The 19,006-nt window shown below is 39.2% G+C and overlaps 1 protein-coding gene across 1 annotated transcript in view; it reads left to right on the forward strand.

Annotated features, from left to right (window-relative positions):
• Positions 1-14,596: 14,596 nt before the first annotated feature.
• Positions 14,597-19,006, forward strand: part of BASP1 (brain abundant membrane attached signal protein 1) — an 86,645-nt gene continuing 82,235 nt past the window's right edge. The window contains exon 1 of the mRNA XM_070747110.1: positions 14,597-14,914. The gene's annotated coding sequence lies outside the window, so the exon portion shown is untranslated. The remainder of the gene's footprint in view (positions 14,915-19,006) is intronic.

Consider the following 19,006-nt stretch of genomic DNA (forward strand, 5'->3'; position numbering starts at 1 on the left):
GTGTCAGCCTTGCCAGGTAGATCAGAGAGGAAACATGACCAGAGAAAGTAATTCTGCTTTACTGTAAAGCTACATTAACAACATCTTGTCAGTCTGAAAGTACATTTATTTATTTAGTGTATGGCATATCGTACATGCACTGGCACTATGTATTAACATTTCACCTAGATTAATAAAACACAGTAAAATATAAGTGTTAAAAAGATCTATGTTTGAATACCAATGTCTAAGCCAGTGTTTTTCAACCAGTGTGCCGTGGCACACTAGTGTGCCACAAGACATGGTCAGGTGTGCCGCGAAGCTCAGAGAGAGAAAGAAAGCAAGAGAGAGAGAAAAAAAGAGAAAGAAAGAAAGCAAGAGAGAGAAAGAAAGCAAGAGAGAAAAAGAGCGAGTGAGCGAGAAAGAGAACAAGAGAGAGAAAGAAAGCAGAGAGAGAAAGAGAACAAGAGAAAGAAAGCAAGAGAGAGAGCAAGAGAGAGAAAGAAAGCAATAGAGAGAGCAAGAGAGAGAAAGAAAGCAAGAGAGAAAAAGAGCGAGTGAGCGAGAAAGAGAACAAGAGAGAAAAAGAAAGCAGAGAGAGAAAGAGAACAAGAGAAAGAAAGCAAGAGAGAGAGCAAGAGAGAGAAAGAAAGCAAGAGAGAGAGCAAGAGAGAGAAAGAAAGCAAGAGAGAAAAAGAGCGAGTGAGCGAGAAAGAGAACAAGAGAAAGAAAGCAGAGAGAGAAAGAGAACAAGAGAAAGAAAGCAAGAGAGAGAGCAAGAGAGAGAAAGAAAGCAAGAGAGAGAACAAGAGAGAGAAAGAAAGCAGAGAGAGAAAGAGAACAAGAGAAAGAAAGCAAGAGAGAGAGCAAGAGAGAGAAAGAAAGCAAGAGAGGGAGGGAAGGAGAGAGAAAGACATAGAGGGAGGGAAGGAGGGAGAGAAAGAGAGCAAAAAAGAGAGGAAAGAAGGAAGAGAAAGAAAGAGGGACGGAGAAAGAGAAAGGAAGAGGAAGGAAGGGAGAGAGAGAGAATTTTTTTGTCCAAACTTTTTTTAGCCCCCCCCCCCGCTCAATGTGCCCTAGGGTTTTGTAAATGTAAAAAATGTGCCGCGGCTCAAAAAAGGTTGAAAATCACTGGTCTAAGCCATCTAACTACTGAAGCACAGCATCGTTGTATCAGTAAAGGGCAGCCAAATTTTTTACTGCCACACTGTGGGTGTGGCTTATTTTGTGGATGTGGCTTGATGGTCACGTGACTGAATAGGAGTGGCTTGCCAGCCATGTGACCAGGTGGGAGTGGCTTGAATGATCATCATTATTCAAGTGAACTGTTAAGTCCTCGACTTACAACCTCATCAATGTTGCTCGCTGGAGTGACAATTTGCTTTGTGTTTCCCGCGCTCTCCTTCCTGGGTCACTCCCTGCCTCAGGCTGGGTAGCTAGGCAAACGGGTGCCAATCAGTTATTAAGAAACGATGGGGGAGGAAATGGGCTCCCTGCAACTCCTGCCGGTGCTGGTCTCCCTGCCGCTTTCTGAGGAGGAGGATGGGAGGGTGGGATGGTTTGCCGGAGCTGGGCACACAGCTTCATTTATGTTGTGAGCCACCCCGAGTCCTCGGAGAGGGGCGGCATACAAATCCAATAAATAAATAAATAAATAAATTTCCACTGGTGGAACTGTGTTCCACCCCATCCTGCCTGTTTCCCACCCCTAGTTGGTATTTAAAAAAAACATCTGCCCACCCCTAGTTGGTATTAAAAAAAAACATCTGCCCACCCCTTGTTGGTATTTAAAAAAAACTGGACTGCAGCTTGCAATAACTCATGATGTTTGGTGTGAGCACCCAATTTGCACTGAAAGATGTTGAAAGAAAATGCAGGGCGTCCTGCATAAGCCAAGCCCACAGTGCGCTAGTAAAAATTTTGGTAGCCCTTCACTGCTTGAAATGTTGTTGTATCTTGCTTCTTAGTATGCAAGGGGAAGTAGATGAGTCAAAACCAAAAAAAAGGTGAGATATAAATTCATAAATTTACGCGAATAGCTTTGGCCAGCAATATGCTTTTAAGAGGACAAGAACAAGGATAAATCAAGTAAATTCATATATAAGTCTACCACCATTAATCAATGGTATGTTTCTGTCCACGTTTATGTGTCCATAAAATTTATAGCCCTTGGATTATCAAGTAGGCCATTTGGAAAATGCAAAATTTTAAATGAAAAGAAATAAATTGCTGAATAGCTTTGAAAAATGAATAGAAAATCCACTCGGTTTTAATTTCATATTTCTCTAGGTTATTTCATACAACAGCTTGTTTTCTATGGCATATTAAATGCAACATAATCCTTTCTAACTGCTAAATTGCCACTAAGCAGTTTCCATCCAATTTTGCATGCCAAATGAAATGGCTTTTAGAATTGCATGTAACCTGCAGACTGCTTGCCCTAGTTTATGAAATATATTCTGACTATTTCTGTTTCGTTTCTTTCTAATGATGTGTGCATTAATGATCAAAATAAGAGAGTGTAAGCATGCATGCATTTAAGTTTATGAATGTAATATAAATAATTTGGTAATGTGATCTGTTTAAGACCTCTCTGTATGAGTCTTAATTAGTATCAGGTCTGCCCTCTGTCTTATATAGACATGAACTGTAGTTATTATATGCTCCTTTCTTTCACAGAAACAGACAGCTGGTGCCATGCATGACATTCATTGTAAAAGGCTGAGGTACTTTCTTAGATCCAATTATCAAACTTTGCACCTAAAAATATAGGATGAAAATAAATCTCTCTGGAAAAATGGGGTAAGATTTCAAAGCAAGACTTAGGAATTAAGCAGTGTCTCCCATTTCAAGAGTCCTCTGGGTAAGAATTTGATCTCATATGTCACTCTGAATTTTTCTTTCCAGGATCTGGCTTTTCAGCTGCCATGCCACTCCCTGACAAATGCATCTACCCATGGTAATTTAAGTGTCAGTGAGAAAAGTTTCAGATAGCTGTTACATTATTGTAATGATTGCAGGGGCATCTTTACTTGGTTTTCAGTGGGCATGTCTACTGCTTGGGAGGATCTTGGTGACTTCAGCATGACTGGCTGAAGAGTTATGGGAATTGAAATCCACAAGACCTAAAGCTGCCAAGATTGGACAACCCTGATCTAGGGGAAAGATATGAATTAAGGAAACTAAATGAACAAGTATACAGTAATTTGGTTCCAAATTTTACCAGATTGGTATTTAGTTCAAATATTTTAGAATCAACAAATATGAGAGCCAGGGTTGATAAAATGCTGGAACCAGGAATGATGGGACCCAGCTGGGGTTGCTAGGGCCAGTCCTTCTCTCTCAAACTAAATTGGTTTCTGACTGTATGAGAAGCCAGCTGTTAAATTAAACTTCCTTTGTCACTTCATACACTGATAGTTTCTTTTTAAGGATTGGGCAAATACAGTGCAAAATTAACCAAATCTTGAAAGAATGGGACAAACACTAAAAGAATGATGACCAACAGCAGAATCTGTGTGGATAACAAAAACGGCTTATGTAAACAAATAGCATTCTAATTACTAGAGTGATGGGATTAGAATGCATGATCTGAATATGTCAGAAGGAATTCAAGTTATAAACTGAGAATTCTATTTTGATATTCATGATTTAGGAGAACCAAAGGAAACTGGTTTTAAATTGGTACCTCCCTCATATAACACTGGGGAACAGCAATTTCGTTGTCTTAAATCTGTGACTTGTTTTCAACTAATTTTTGGCCTCTGGATCCAAAAATAACCACAGGTTTTGCCTATCATGTCAACTTTTTTAAGCTACAGGATACCCTCAAAAGTCATTGTGCATATAAAGTAAAGTAAAATAAAAATTTAGCAAATGTACAAAGAATAATTTTATTCATACAAAAGCTATAATAGTTACTGCAAGTTAAATTGTACATACAAATAGTTGTTTTTTAATCAAACAGTAATTATACATATTAAGGTAAACATTTTCGCTTATAGCATTTTTTGAAGTGTTTAATCTGTGGACATTCTCGCTTGATGTTCCAACAATAGTCAGTCATCATATATATATCCCATCTATCTTGATACCGTGCCTCAATGACCTTCAAATCTTGGTCACCCTTGCTCACCCTGCTCATCACTGACTGCATCAAGATTTTCCAGGAAGTTAGCAAGATTATACAATTTGATGCTCATGTTGCCTAATTAACTATATATTATATATATAAGGCCAAATTAGCGCTATCCTAGTCTTCCTTAATTTTAAAAATTCAGCAAAAGCATGTGATACATACATACATACATATATATAAGTTGTAGAGAAAAAAATTCAACATGGTTTATTTATTTATTTTTATTTATTTATTTATTTTGTCCAATACACGATGAGGGTTTTAGTGGGTATATATCTATATACACATAGTAAAATGTGTAAAACTAACTAGTTTTGAAACCAGAGTGCCTAATTAACTATAAAAAAGCTCAAAAACCAAACTCAACATAAATTGTGTTACAAATTGTTCCCCAGTGTAAATGATAAATGGTAGTTTAAAATAATTTTGATTACCTGAGAGCTCCACCATGTGGCTTGTTATTTGCAACGAAGTAATTCAGAAATGATGATGCTGCGGATCTACCTCTCATATGAACCTCTCATATGAAATGAATAGAGGATATCTATTCATTTCATATGAGAGGTATATGTGTGTGTGTGTGTGTGTGTGTGTGTGTGTGTGTGTGTGTTTTCCTCTATGCATGAATAAAACCTGAGTTAGGAAAGAGAACTTGCAATCATAGTGAACAAGTCAATGAAAATAATTGAACCTCTATTAAAAAAGATAAGCAAATTCTATACCTTGAATTATTTGGAAGGGAATTGAAAATAGAAATAATGCCTTATTTAAAATAATCAGTTCAGCATACTTTAAGACTTATGGACTTCAACTCCCAAAATTCTCCAGCCATCTGGAGAATTCTGGGAATGGAAGTCTACAAATCTTAAGGTTGCCAAGTTTGAAGACCTCTGAGTTAGAACCATGGTTATTAAGTCAATCTGGCTTTCCCATTGATTTTTCTTATCAGAAACTTGCAAAAGGTGGTCACATAACTTTGAAACAGTGCAATTGTCATAATTACATGCTAGTTGCCAAGTATTCACATTTTTATCATGTGACTGTGAGGATGTTGCAAAGGTCATACCTGTAAGAGGTCACCTTTTTCAGTGCTGTTGTGACTTTGAATGGTTATTAAATAAATGGTTGTAAGTTGAGGACTATCTATATGAGAAAGTTCAAACTGGAGTAAATATTCCTTCAAAAATCTAGAAAGACTTCATCCAACTGTGTGTCTTGTTTGTTTCAGAAAAATCCTTAAATGAGAAGGTATAGTGAAGTTATTCCAAGATTACGATCAGAAAAATCCAACATACAATAGATGGTTGACAAAAATGAGGTCTGAAGATGATTATGGTCACTGAAAAAGATGGCTTGCAGAATGATGATCTGTTAAATTCAGCGTTTTTGTTAAGATCAAGTGTAAGAAAAGTCTCCCAAGAAGACTTCAATGTTGGCATCTAAGTATGGTTACTATGTTGCTGGCAAATGCAGTTTCTTGTTTAAGTATTCTCACCTGATGCTACCACTTGTATGTTTGTGATTGTGGTGTCAGACTGTGTAGTAATTTATCCCTGTGATGTAATTAATTTCTTTTGTTGTTTCCTTACCTTCTGACCTGGCTTTTGGTTGACAAATGTTTTAATCTTCCATAGTTTTTCCATGGAGTTGTTGCTGATTTCAGACATGAGCAACACATGTAGCATTGAAGGGTTGCTCTAGCACTCTGAATGGTGCTTGGAAGTGGACAAAAAGTCAGTGAAGCTCTTAAGATCCCTCAAGATAATAGTTCTTCTCTTGGAGCCATTTATCTATCTATCTATCTATCTATCTATCTATCTATCTATCTATCTATCTATCTATCTATCTATCTATCTATCTATCTATCTATCTATCTATTTACCGCCCCTCTCCGAGGACTCCAAGGATTTAGCAGTGATGTATTTTGAATTGACTGTAGTCCAGGGGTGTCAAACTCACGTTTTTAAGGCAGTGCCACGTGACATATCAAGACTTTTTCCCACTTTGCACCACTAGGTATAGGCGTGGCTTGTGTGTGATGCAACTGGCCCGTGGGCCAGGAGTTTGACAGCCCTGCTGTAGTCTGAACACACACATAATGCACTTCCTCAGTGTGGTCCAGAAAGCTGCAAGAACAGGTTATCTCTATTTTGTACTATCATAAGAGGTATTAATAATAGATAAAAAAAAGAGAAAATATATTCTTTAAAACTTAAATGAGATTTGATTTGGAGAGTTAGTTCAGGGACCAAAGTCAATAGAAACAGCAAATGCACATTCACATTTCTTGGTTGGATGCTCCATCTAATTTGAATTTTTATTTCACTTTACAAGAACTTTCAAAAAAGAGCCCCCAGCCCTATATAAGTCATTAAGTAGCTGATGTCTGAAAGTCATCAAACATTAAATAACTAGGTTTTCACTCCTTGCAAATTTCTATGAGTGTTTATCTATCTCTTGCTGAATTCATGCTGAATCTATTGTATCACATTAAGGAAGACAAAGATAATTATGTTTACGGTACTTAAATTTCTGAGAGCATACAAATATAATTAGTAATCACTTTGGTCCTGTGTAAGACAATGGCTAAAATGGAGCAATAAATGATGCTTATTCTGAGATCTAATATAAAAAACTAGACAAATTATTTTGGAACTTCTGATACAAATGCCATAAACGCCTCACCCATTCTGGAGAAAATTGTAATATCAGATGTTTCCAAGATTATCACTTAACCTAATGGTAAGTTGACCTTTACATATAAAACTTTAGATTCTATTTTCACATTTTCCACCTTCCCATTTATGAACATTAACACTTCAGATACTAAGCATAGGAGCTCCGTGGGGTTATGTGCTAAGCCCTTTCCTTTATTCCTTGTATACACATGACTGCATCCCATTGTACAACACCAACACAATTATTAATTTGCAGATGATACGACAGCAGTGGGGCTCATTAATAAGAACAATGAGTCTGCTTATAGAAACAAAGCACAAGGGCTGACACTATGGTGTAAAGAAAATAATCTTACACTTAACACCAAAAAACCTAAAGAACTGATAATTGACTTCAGGAGTCAATACATTTACCATTGCACATAAATGGCAAGGAGGTGGAGAGGGTTGGTAGTTTTAAATGTCTGGGTATTCATATCCCAGAGGACCTCTAATGGGCGATGAATGTTAACATGCTTGTGAAGAAGGCACAAAAAAGGCTGTACTTCTTGAGAATGCTCAAGAAGCTAAATCTATCTCAGCATCTATTGCTGTCCTACTGTTGCAGCACTACTGACAGTGTCCTGACCTATGGTGTTCTTGCATGGTATGGGAGCAGCTCTGTAGCAGATAAAAAAGCTCTACAGAGAATCATTAAGACTGTCCAGAATATCATGGGGCTCCAGCTACCAGCCCTGGATGATATCTTTGCATCTCACTGTTCTTGGACAACATTTTCAGAGACTCTTCTCATCCTGTTTATAATCTTTTTGGACTGTTGCCTTTTGGCAGAAGATACAGAATAATTCAAACTCGGACCACATGTTTTCTGAATAGTTTTCATCCCAGAGCTATACTTGCACTTAACAATTAACTAAAGGGTCACCATCAGTGAGCTGCTGGACAGTATTACTTGTCTGTTGTGTGGATGTTTGGGTGGATCAGGGTGGGGAATTTGTGGATGGGTGGGACATGTTTTTTGGGATTGTTATGTCTGTTCGGACTGGTTTTTAGATGTCATGTGAATTTTGTTGTATAGGTATACTGTGTATATACATAGAGTGACCACAAAGTATTTATTTATTCATATGCCTTTGAGTTGGGCTGAGAGAAAGAGTCAGGTGCAACAGCAAGCACAAGCAAGTTCACAAAGGAAAAAAATAGCAATGACACACACTATAGTTGTACAGTGGTACTTCTACTTATGAATTTAATTCGTTCCATTACCAGGTTCTTAAGTAGAAAAGTTTGTAAGAAGCAATTTTCCCCATAGGAACCTATGTAAAAGCAAATAATGTGTGCGATTGGGGAAACCACAGGGAGGGTGGAGGCCCTGTTTCCTCCCAGGAGATACCTAGAGAGGCCCCACGGAGGCGTCTCCCTGCCTTTTCCGGTTACAATTTCGGAGGCTCCGGTTTAAAAGTAGAAAATGGTTCTTGAGAAGAGGCAAAATAATCTTGAACACCTGGTTCTTATCTAGAAAAGTTCTTAAGTAGAGACGTTCTTAGATAGAGGTACCACTGTACTTACTGACTCAACTAGTTATTTTGAATTTGGAAAAAAGTGGATTGTTTTAATAAATATTAGAGAGGCAATGCATTCACAAGAGATCCAGAGCACTTCTTCCAAATTTTTATGAAATGTAAGTCCTGTTCAAATATATCCATATGCATTATATAGGGTAGGATGTTATCCTATCAGCCATAACTCTGCATCACTGAAATGATATGTGAGAATGGCCTCGGGTGACAGGAGGAAGAATATCTGCCAAGATCCTTCCAACATAAAATTACAAGTGGGTACCAACTGACCAGGAGGGTACCAACGGTCCATTCTGTTCCATTTTGCACTGTGAACAATCAACATTAGCAACAATTAAATTTTTACCCTAAGGTGCTGATAATCTTGCACAAATATAAATGTGAGTGACCCAACTTACTGTATGAATAGAACTTCAATTGTTTTTGTGGCAGAGAGAGTGAAAATGTGTCTTTGGCTTGTTATTGATAACCAAATTCACATATATCTTACTGTCTGGTGAACATCATATATATATTCTGTTCCCTTGTTTATACACCCCCCCCCATAAATAATTTTAAGCAAAAATATGGAAGCATTATTCATGCTTACATATTTTTGAAGCAAATTTACAAGAAGGAGAGCTTAACTAAATAAGATAAGTTACCCATATGTCAGTGAGAAGTAGAAGCAAATAAATCCCAATATGCATTAATTTGTTGTTGGCCCAGCTTGCATCTTACTTGGCACAATTAGAGCCAAAAATCATTCTGAGAGGGAAAACTGATATTCAACATTTTATTTCTGGGCATAATTAAAGAGAGTTACACTTGGGACCCAAGTTCAAATCAGGCCAACCAGATTTGGGCATTCAACAAGCTGCTTATATATCATAAAACCCATACACATTAGATGACATCAGTGCAGTGTAGGCTAACAACTAACATGGTCTGAATGTGTGGCGATGATCCCAGGCACCACATGTTTGGACACTTCTCGGGCTGTTATGGTGTGGAGGAACAGGCGGTGGGAGCTATCTCCATCCCCCCCCTTTCTGAGAAACTCTGAATGCATGGCCATGATCCCAGGCATTGTCGCAACTTTGGACTCTTCTCAGGCTGCTGAGGTGGGGAGGAATGGATGGCAGGAGCTCCTCTGCTGTGAGCCCAGGCCCTGCCTGGACCATCTCTGGAAGGTGACGCATGTAGATGCCCTTGCATGAATGCTAGATGCTCTAGAGCACCTTGGAATTTTGCCATGGGGGCCACTGGATTAACTTTAGCCAAGGATTTCTGGACTGGGGAGAACAGCGTGTCTAGTAGGATTACCCCAAGCTCTCTAGGCACATACTGTGGCTGATGGATCCAATGCACATACACTCTTTGCAAAGGGAGGAAGATGGGGAAGGACAGAAGGCGAGAGAAGGAAAGAGTGTAATCCTTCTTGTCTCATTTCGTCTCATCTTGAACAGATTGGAGAATAGACGAAGCATTTCCCCCTTAGAATGGGACATTTCTGCTGATTCCTTGCAATAATGCCTTTTGCTAAATGTTGGGCTGGCCATTCTCAACTGGTCACATGACTTGCAAGCCATGCCCACAGAGTGATAGTAAAAAAATTAGGAACCTGCTCCCGAGTGTTGTGGTAGCTGGGTGTCTTCTGGCCCACTGGATTTAGGTTTTTCCTTTGGTTGTGAGTACGGCTAGGGCAGGGCTGAGATGGAGGGGGCTGACCTCTCACCATCTCCAGAGTGACCCTATGGGCCAGATCTAAACATCGAGTGGGCCGGATCTTTCCCCCCCAGGCCTTGCATTTGACATATCTGTTTTATCACAAGTTCACCAGAGATGATAAAAAGTATCTTCTTTGCATTTCCAACATTTGAAACTTCTGTATACATTTCTGACAACTTCTCAGATGTTAAATACCAACAATACATCACTTTATAAAAAAATTCTTTCAAAAAGTATAATTCAATGTAAATTTCAACTCACTAGTTCACATGTTTTTTATTTATCAATCATTATAGCCCATTGGATCATACAATTCTTACCATGTTCATTTTTTCAAATTCAATTTCAACAATTTATAAATCTTAGCAATAACATGTCCATCATTGTCACACAATGCAATTTAAAATCTCATTTTTAATACTCAAAATCATGACTTCTAATATTTAAGTTACTTTTTTCTTGTAATTGTTAAACATTTGGACTAATGGCAAATATGCAAGGGAAACTTTAATTCTTCTAATTATATTGATATTTGGTTCACCTGGAATAAAACATAATATTTTACCATGGATCCACCAGATTGGTCTTGTATCATTGCTTTTCTAAAAAACGTTTCCTGGGTTGACAACCCAACAGATGTTTTAGGAAAAGTATCTTGCTTTATTTTTAATCCAAACTCGTTTGATGGCATGCTTAATAAAACAATTCTTAAAATCTGTGTTTACTTAAGATTCAAATAGACATGCCATTCAAATCTCAAATCATAATTTCTTATTTTTCAAGGTTATCCATTCCTTTATCCAAAGTGTTTTAAAACTGTTAATACTATTTAGTTTTGACATAAAACTAAAATGTAATTTCAAATCTGCTAGCTTCAAACCTCCTCTCTCTTTAGCATCCTGCAACAATTTTTATTTAATTATCATTTTCCCTTGTCATATAAATTTAGAAATATCATTTTGCTATTGCTTAAATGACGTGCCTGTCATCAACATTGGTTACATCTGAAACAAAAACAACATCTCAGGTAAAATATTCATCTTGATTACAGAAATTCTTCCCAGCAAAGTGAATTGTAATTTATCCCACCTTAATAAATCCTTTTTTACTATTATTCCAGTCATGTAGCTGTTCTGAAACAATTTAGAACTTATATTAATCATTGCAACTCCAAGGTTCTTAATCTCAATCATTATATTTTGTGGGTTTTTTAAATCTTCAAGCACAATGTTTTTTCAACCTGTCTTATGTCTCTAGTTAAAACTTCTAAAACTAAAATAAAGAGATAAAGGAAACCCTTGTCTTGTATATTTTTGAATTTAGCATAACTTTAACATAACATAGTATATTTTTTAACATGCTAGTGATGAACTTTTTACCTCTGGATGTTTGTATGGACATTTTTGACCACAGCTTAAGCCAAATTCTATGTTACCTTTCCTTGTTCCAGTAATGGGCTGTCTTGCAAAATTCTTCAGCATAGATACAAAGCCACAGTCAGACAGCTAAAGTAACATTTCCTATAACAGAAGTTTGTGGTCAGGTCAGCTTCTTTAACTTCTTATAGTAAATGTCAATGTAGGTTTTAGCTAGCTCCTTATTCTAATATCAAGCAAAAGTATATACATAGATGGATCAGCTCTAGTTAGAGCTAATTCATGACTCCCTTACAAAAGCCTCTTAATTAGTTTGCTAATAAATTAATAGGCCGGGCCCTCATTACAATAATTTCAATACAGGATACAATGTTTCATAGAAGTAACTTATTTGCACCTAAACATATTAGGGCTCTTGTAATATAGTAACTTAGGCAGGGATGGCTTAGTGGGAATATATGATTTGCCTGTTTTTGTAACAATTAGTAGATCTATAGTCCAATCCCCCCCACCTCCTCTGGGCTCCATGTTTCCAATATATGAGAGTTAATGAAGTACATATGAATATTAAGGAATTTATTTGACATGATGGATTCTAAAGTAAAAATGGTACATTAATCTAAGTGCAAGGTTAGATATGAATGACAATCTTCCCATTTCACAAACTGTTTCTATTAATTGTGCAGAATAGTGGCTCATCATCACAGAAGAAATTATTAGATGTCCACTTAGCCAGAACTGCTGTACTTATCCATCATGCTAATTGTAGATATGAATACTCTGCATATTTTTCCCCTAGGAAAAACCAAACTGACCATTCTTGACTGTAATTTATTTTGCCTTCTCTACAACAGGAAGTAGGGGTGTGGTGGCTCAGATACTGAGCTTGTCGGCAGTTCGGAGGTTCGAATCCCTAGTGCCATGTAACTGAGGGAGCTCCTGTAATTTGTCCCAACTTCTGCCAACCTAGCAATTCAAAATGCAAGTAGAAAAATAGGGACCACTTTGGTGGGAAGGTAACAGCGTTCCATGCGCCTTCAGTATTTAGTCATGCCACCACATAACCACAGAGACAGTGCTGGCTCTTCGGCTTTGAAACGGAGATTTGCACCGCCCCCTAGAGTCAGGAATGACTAGCATATATGTGCAAGGGAAACCTTTACCTTTACAACAGGAACTATTTTCTTTATTTTATTTACGGTAGATGCAATTTAAAAGCACTGGGAAAAAAGATACCATAAATGTTGGTTGCTATGGGAACTAATGCACTGTGACTGCAGCATTGGATTCAGTACTACTAACCTTTGGAAGGTATTGCAGTCACATGTATTTTTACTTTGTTTTCCATCTATTTACCGAAATTTCAGTAACGGTTTACAAAACGCTTCAAGCTTTACATGCTTATGTAGCAAATTGAATACATTTTGAGTAAATACATATTTATGTATGCAAAATAAACGATTTGATTCTGCTTAGTCTCTTTCCCCCCTTCTCAGTCCTTTTTGAACCTGCTAAATGGCAGGAAAATTGCCACGTTAAACATGTCTTTCAAGTAAACATTACTGAATAAACAAAGCCCGGTTGATTCTTTCTTGCTATTTGTGAACATGTTAATGCAGCGTAGAAAAAATAAAAATGCACACGAAAATGCAAATCTGAACCCATTTTAACTTTACAGTACGTTACAACAGTAAATCCTTCGTATTATCAGGATTACTGGACATAATCCAATTATTTGCAATCAGCACTCTTAAACCCAATGCATACAAGTGTACCGAGTTTTAATTAAAGACGTTTTACATATTACGCTGCATTACGATTTCATAACTGAAACATATTCAGTAGTGTAACTGTACCGAAGCACACGTCAAAGGAAACATTTGGACTTTATAATTCATAGAAAAGACAAGCTGCTGTTCAGCAGATTAGCCGACAGAGGGCGCCACAGAACCACAAATAAAACACCACCACAGCAGCATCAAGGCCGTGTTGTCCCGTGCTAAACATATGCAGCGCTCGCTCTTAAGATGACTGGCGGTCTCTTCCGGAAGGAAACAGGAGGTTGTAGATAACGGAAGCCTTTTACTGGATTGTGAAATAAGGCGAAAAAGAGCGCAGGGCAGTTGTTGTGTCAGACGGGGCTCTTCCAAAGTTCCATGGAGGATGCCACCACGTCCGAGGCGAACCCCTACCACAGAAAGCGACTCAGCGCTCTGTCCGCTCGCCGCTTTTTCCCATTGTCTTTGCAAGCCCTCTGAGGCTCTGCGCGCCTTTCCAACGCCTCAAAGACGCTCCGAGACGGAGCAACGCCCTCCCGTAACGACGAAACGTCCCTTCCAAGCACGAAGACGTCGCCGTCGACCTTTTGGGAGGGAATCCGTCTTTATTTAACATCTATGTATCTTATTTCATTCTGGCTGTGAGGTGTCGCTCCTTCAGAGAAAGCAAGCATACCAGACCGCGTGTTGCTCTGGCCCTCGCGCGCGGGAGCGTGCTCTCCGTCTTTCACTCCCCTTTCCAGTCCCGAGAACGGTGCCGGAATTCGCCCGCGCGCACCATGAGGGAGGCTCTCAAAATAATAATTTTAAAAAAATACAGGGAGGGAGGGAAAAATAAAAATACGATTTACCCGCGGAGATTGAGGGGTGGGGTGGGGAAGGCCTTGTGAGAGAGAAATCCGTCCGAAGAAATGCTGAATTCTATTTTATTTCTCTCCCACCCCACCCCTCACAATCCCTTCAAGAGCCCTTTTCGTGGGAAAGGGGCAGCACGGGCTCAAAGCTATGTGTAGATGCTTTCCAATCCGCATCTCCGCTTAAGAAACTATATACCTATACAGGCTTTGCTTGTCTTAAGGGGGGGAGACGTGGTTTGCAAAGTGTCTCAACGTAAGCTTTGGCAGCTCGCTCGGGTTCAAAGCTGCGTTTAAAACACCTTCCAAGGCACTTCTCTTTTATATATGTGTATAAAAAAGCGGGGCTCAGGACGCCCCCTAAAGGGCGAGCCCGAGCGAGCTTCTCTCGAAGCGTAAGAGGTTGCATGGAGCGGGGGAGGGAGAATATATAAAAAAAAAAGGAAGGGGGGGGGGAGAAAAAAAAACCCTCAGTAAACCGGGGGTGGGTGGGGGAAACGAGAGAGAGAGAGAGAGAGAGGCGTGCGCGCGCGTGCATGTGGTGGCTTTTGAACTGCCCACACAGACTGTCACCGAGAGAAGCGGGGCGGGAGAGCGAAATGCAGAGGCAGTAGCGGCGGCGCCGGCGTTGCTCCAATCAGCCAGCTCCAGCCACTCCACTCCCAGCAACCGAGCGAGGGAGATCTCCGGCGTCTCAGTCAGTGGGCGCGGGGGCTTAGCCGGGCCTCTCTCTCTCGCTCTCGCTCTCTTTGTGACCCCCACCCACCCCCCCCACCTCCCCAATCCGCACAAAAGGGGACAGAGGAACCGAGGCAAAGAAGGTAAGGCTTTTTCCCCGCGTTTGAGAGCTTGATGTTTCCCCCCCACGCTGCCCAATTGATTGGATTCTTTCCTCCAGGTTGTCGGATATGCATGCTTCTTTGGTAACGGTTTCGGGCAGGTATACATGTATGAAGGATGTGTTTGTGTGTTTGTATGTTCGCGTATGTGCACGAGATTCAAGAATCTGCCTTAGGGAGATGGGGGGGGGAGAACCCTAAGGTAAAGGGGGAAAGGAATGGATCCATTCTTGGGAGTCGCCTTGTGGAGCGCACATGCTCCTGGACGGCGACTTTTTACTACCACGAAAAGAGAAGCGATAGCCGCCGGGTTTTTATTTTATTTTTTATTTTATTTTATTTTATTGCGCGATACGAGCAGGGAGACGTAGAGAGAAATGAAATCTCTGCTGGGCACGAAACATCCGCTGGAGGGTCGCCTGATGGAGAGCCTTGCGTGGGAAGATCGGGGCGGAGGGCTTTTAAAAATGGTGTGGTGTTTTTTTGTTTTTTGTTTAAAAGAAAAAGCCATTTGCTTGCACCGCGGGGAGAAAAGGCTCGATTCGAAGAAGGCGCGCGGGAGGGGTGGGGTGGCATCCATCCCTGCTAAGACCCTGCAGAAGATTTGGGGGGGGGGGGGGTGTTAGAATAATGGGGGGAGGCAGGGAGCGTTTATAGAGAGAGCTCTGCCAACCATTCTTAAGAGCCGGAGTTGCCGAAAGAGGCTTGTCCACAGTATTACCTGTTGGAACGCTTTGTAGGAAAAAAGAAGAAGACTCCGAACAATTTGGGAGTGCCCGGTGGATCAAACGTTAAAAAAAAGTAACCGTGCGGATTCTTTAGCGGAGAACTGATGGGCGGCTTGGCGTGGCGGAGTGGGGAGGAGGGAGGCAATAATAATACTTCCTTTGTAAAAATGGACATCTGCCAATTTTAACCATTCGGGCATGTGTTGATTGGGGTTTCTTTCTTTTTTTCCCTCCCTCCCTAAAGAAAAGAGCTTATGGTTTTGTTTAATGCTCACGGATGTGACTTGAAAAAAGAAAAGACGCTGTTTTTAATCCCCCACCCTGGTTAATACAAAAGCTGCAAGGCAAGAGCTTTTTAAAAACCCGGCGACCCATCTTTATTAAGATCAAAATTACTGCACAGATGCTCCGCGCTCCATGAATATTCATATGGAAGACCCTTCCTCCACCTCCCCTCACCCCCCCTGCAAATCTGTGTATTTTGCAAATCCTAAATCCTGGCGTTTCCCCCCCCCCCCTTCCCTTCTCCACCCTTGCAGACTGCCTTTTTTAGGATGTGCATTTAAATGGTAACCCTGGAAATGTTAAACCCGGCCACCCCTGTTTAATTAAGGGATGCTTTTAAAGGAGCCATCAGCGGTATGCATGCTTTCACAGATTTTTTTTTTTTTTTTTTGCCATATCATGTTCATAGGTGAGAAAACCCTCCAGTTTGGCTTCTCTTTTGCAGTACTGCAGGGGAAATGAATGAAAGTCTTCTGTAATTACCTATTCCTTTGTCTTGGCGTGGCGCATGCGTAGGAGAGCAGGGTGTGGAAGAGAGATGAGACCAGCCGTTCCATCCTTAGACAGGCTCATATCAGAATTATTGGAACAAAGACTGGCATCTTGAGAGAGTAATCACTCAGGATCTGTAGGACAGCATTTTAGGACGTCCATTCATCAACAGACCCCACTTAAATAATCATTGCATTGGCAAATATTGTATTGGCTTTAAACCCAGTATTTAAAGTCTCAGCATGTGCAATCCCACATGGATGGAATTATGTCAATTGTTAAAAAGGAAAATCCTTGTTCAGGATAGAATGGGTAAGATTGTCATTAGTGTGATATTACATCTCAGTAGTTTTCCTTTTATGGCAAGAAAAAAAGATACCATCCCTGCCATTTAATTAAGGAAAAATCAAGGTAAATAAATGAAAATGGTGGGTGTAGGCTGTGGTCCCCCCCCCCCATCTCACACTCTCATGTCTTGCAAAATGGCTCTCAAGCAATTGCTGAGAACTGGGGCAACCATTTCATTGCTTTTTTCTACTCCTCAACTAGTATCAGCTAAGCTGGCCATCTTGTCTGCAAATATTAGGAGGGTAGTTGAAATGCACTAATTAGGCTGATCCTTTGGAAAATGACAATTAGGGAACGTCAATGTGTGTAATGCAATTAAATTCCACATTTCATGATACTTAGAGAAGCTGTTGCCATAGCAGACACCCAAGCTGCCACCGTTATTCAGATTTTTCCACCTTAGCTGGATGCTTTCTTTTCTGTCATGGTTTCTGAGAGGACAGAAATGGATGAATGTATTCAGACTCCCACCTTTTAGTCTGTCTCCTGAAACTCCACTTATTGCTTCTCTTGTTTTTCTCAGTTGTTTATTGAAAACATGATAGCCATTTCCCCACTCCTCTGTATTAACATGTAGCAAAAGCTGGCTATTTGCTAGGGCATAACTGGATTTATTTTAGTGAAGCTTAGTGACTGCATCAATACACTTAAGTGAAAATGTTGCTATTATAGCATATTCTGGAAGTGAACAAATTCTTTTTTTCAATTGATAAAGTCTAACCAGTGGGATGGGTGCAATTCATATTTGCTTAGATTCAACAATTTAAGAGAACTGAAAAATTCTACATTTGTCAAGTAGAGCTTTAAGATGGTAATGTTCCTTTATTTTTAATATGGATGTATGTTTCTTGTGGGTGGTTGATGCAAATGGTCAAACTTGATCTCAGAAGAATATGGTTGCCTGGCATATTTATAATAGAAGAAATCACTTTTAATTGTCAAGCTTCTCTCATATCTTTTGAATTATTTGCCTTATCAAAAACTGCCATTTTAAAAAATGAATAACCAATGGAAGGCCCAAGTGTACGTATTGTCTGTATTCTGTCTATGAATCTAGTGAAACAATAATAATTCAGCTAATTAAAGACTATTTTGAATGCTCATTGGATATCATCCTTCCATCTACAGGCCTCAAAGTCAATATATTGCTTTCCCCAAAGATTTTCCAAAATAGTAACAAAATCTGTGTGAATACCATCCAGGTTTAACTTAGTTGAGAAGGATATTTTACAAAAAATGGGCAAGCTTTTCAATAAATTCGAAAAGCCACAATTGGAGGTGTTCAATTGCTAAATAAAATAATATATAAATTGGGAGTATTGATTGTTAACATTGTGTAATAGCTACAGCAGTTGGTTGTTCAGCATTCATTTAATTACAAAAAAGTCATAAAGAAGACAGATATATAATTTTGCCATAATAAATTAACACATCAATTGCTTAAGACAAGAGTTGGGCCAATGCATAGATTTTCTGAGAAACAAACCCATGGAGGCATGGAAGTGGGGCTATTAAAAGTAGCAGCTTTGATTTAAATATGAGAAGAGAAAACAAACAGTAGAAATTTGGAAGGAGAATAAGGCTTTTTATTATATAATGCTTTCTATTAAAGAATCTGTTTATTACTGAATATTTTGAAATTATGGAATAAATACTCCAATTGTCATTTATATAGCTTTATTTTTAAGACCTATATATCTACCCTGAAATACTTATGGCAAATAACTCCAAAGACTTTTCTGTATCTCTTTGTTGCCCTCTAATGGTTATCCAGATTTTTGCAGCCTACACTGACTCCTTCTCCCTCTCCTTTGCTTTTGTGTCTTGTAAGTTGTTAAACCATTGAGTAATTCAGGAAATTTGTTAGTAAATTAACAGTTGAGGAAATCTATCACATGCAGAATTGCTGCTTTGCAACTGAGAAAAACGTCTAACTGAAGTTTCTCTTTAAGATCTTGCTCAAGTGATCTAACATTGGTTAAGTTCTGTTTGAGATAATATTTATAGTCTTGTCTTCTCTCTTTCTCCCTTCAAACATATGGTATAAATAGCTGGCAAGGAAAATAATAGTGTCAAGTTGTCCTAGAAAACTGCAAATAAAACATATTTTCTAATGTGTCTTATTTTCCTGTCATTGTTGCTGACTAACTAAACATACTATGTAAGCATAGTTATACTTAGAAAAGCATCTTTCATAAGTAAAGCAGAAGTTGTTGAAGTC

This window comes from Erythrolamprus reginae, chromosome 3, assembly GCF_031021105.1.
Source record: "Erythrolamprus reginae isolate rEryReg1 chromosome 3, rEryReg1.hap1, whole genome shotgun sequence".
NCBI classification, from domain to species: Eukaryota; Metazoa; Chordata; class Lepidosauria; order Squamata; family Dipsadidae; genus Erythrolamprus; species Erythrolamprus reginae.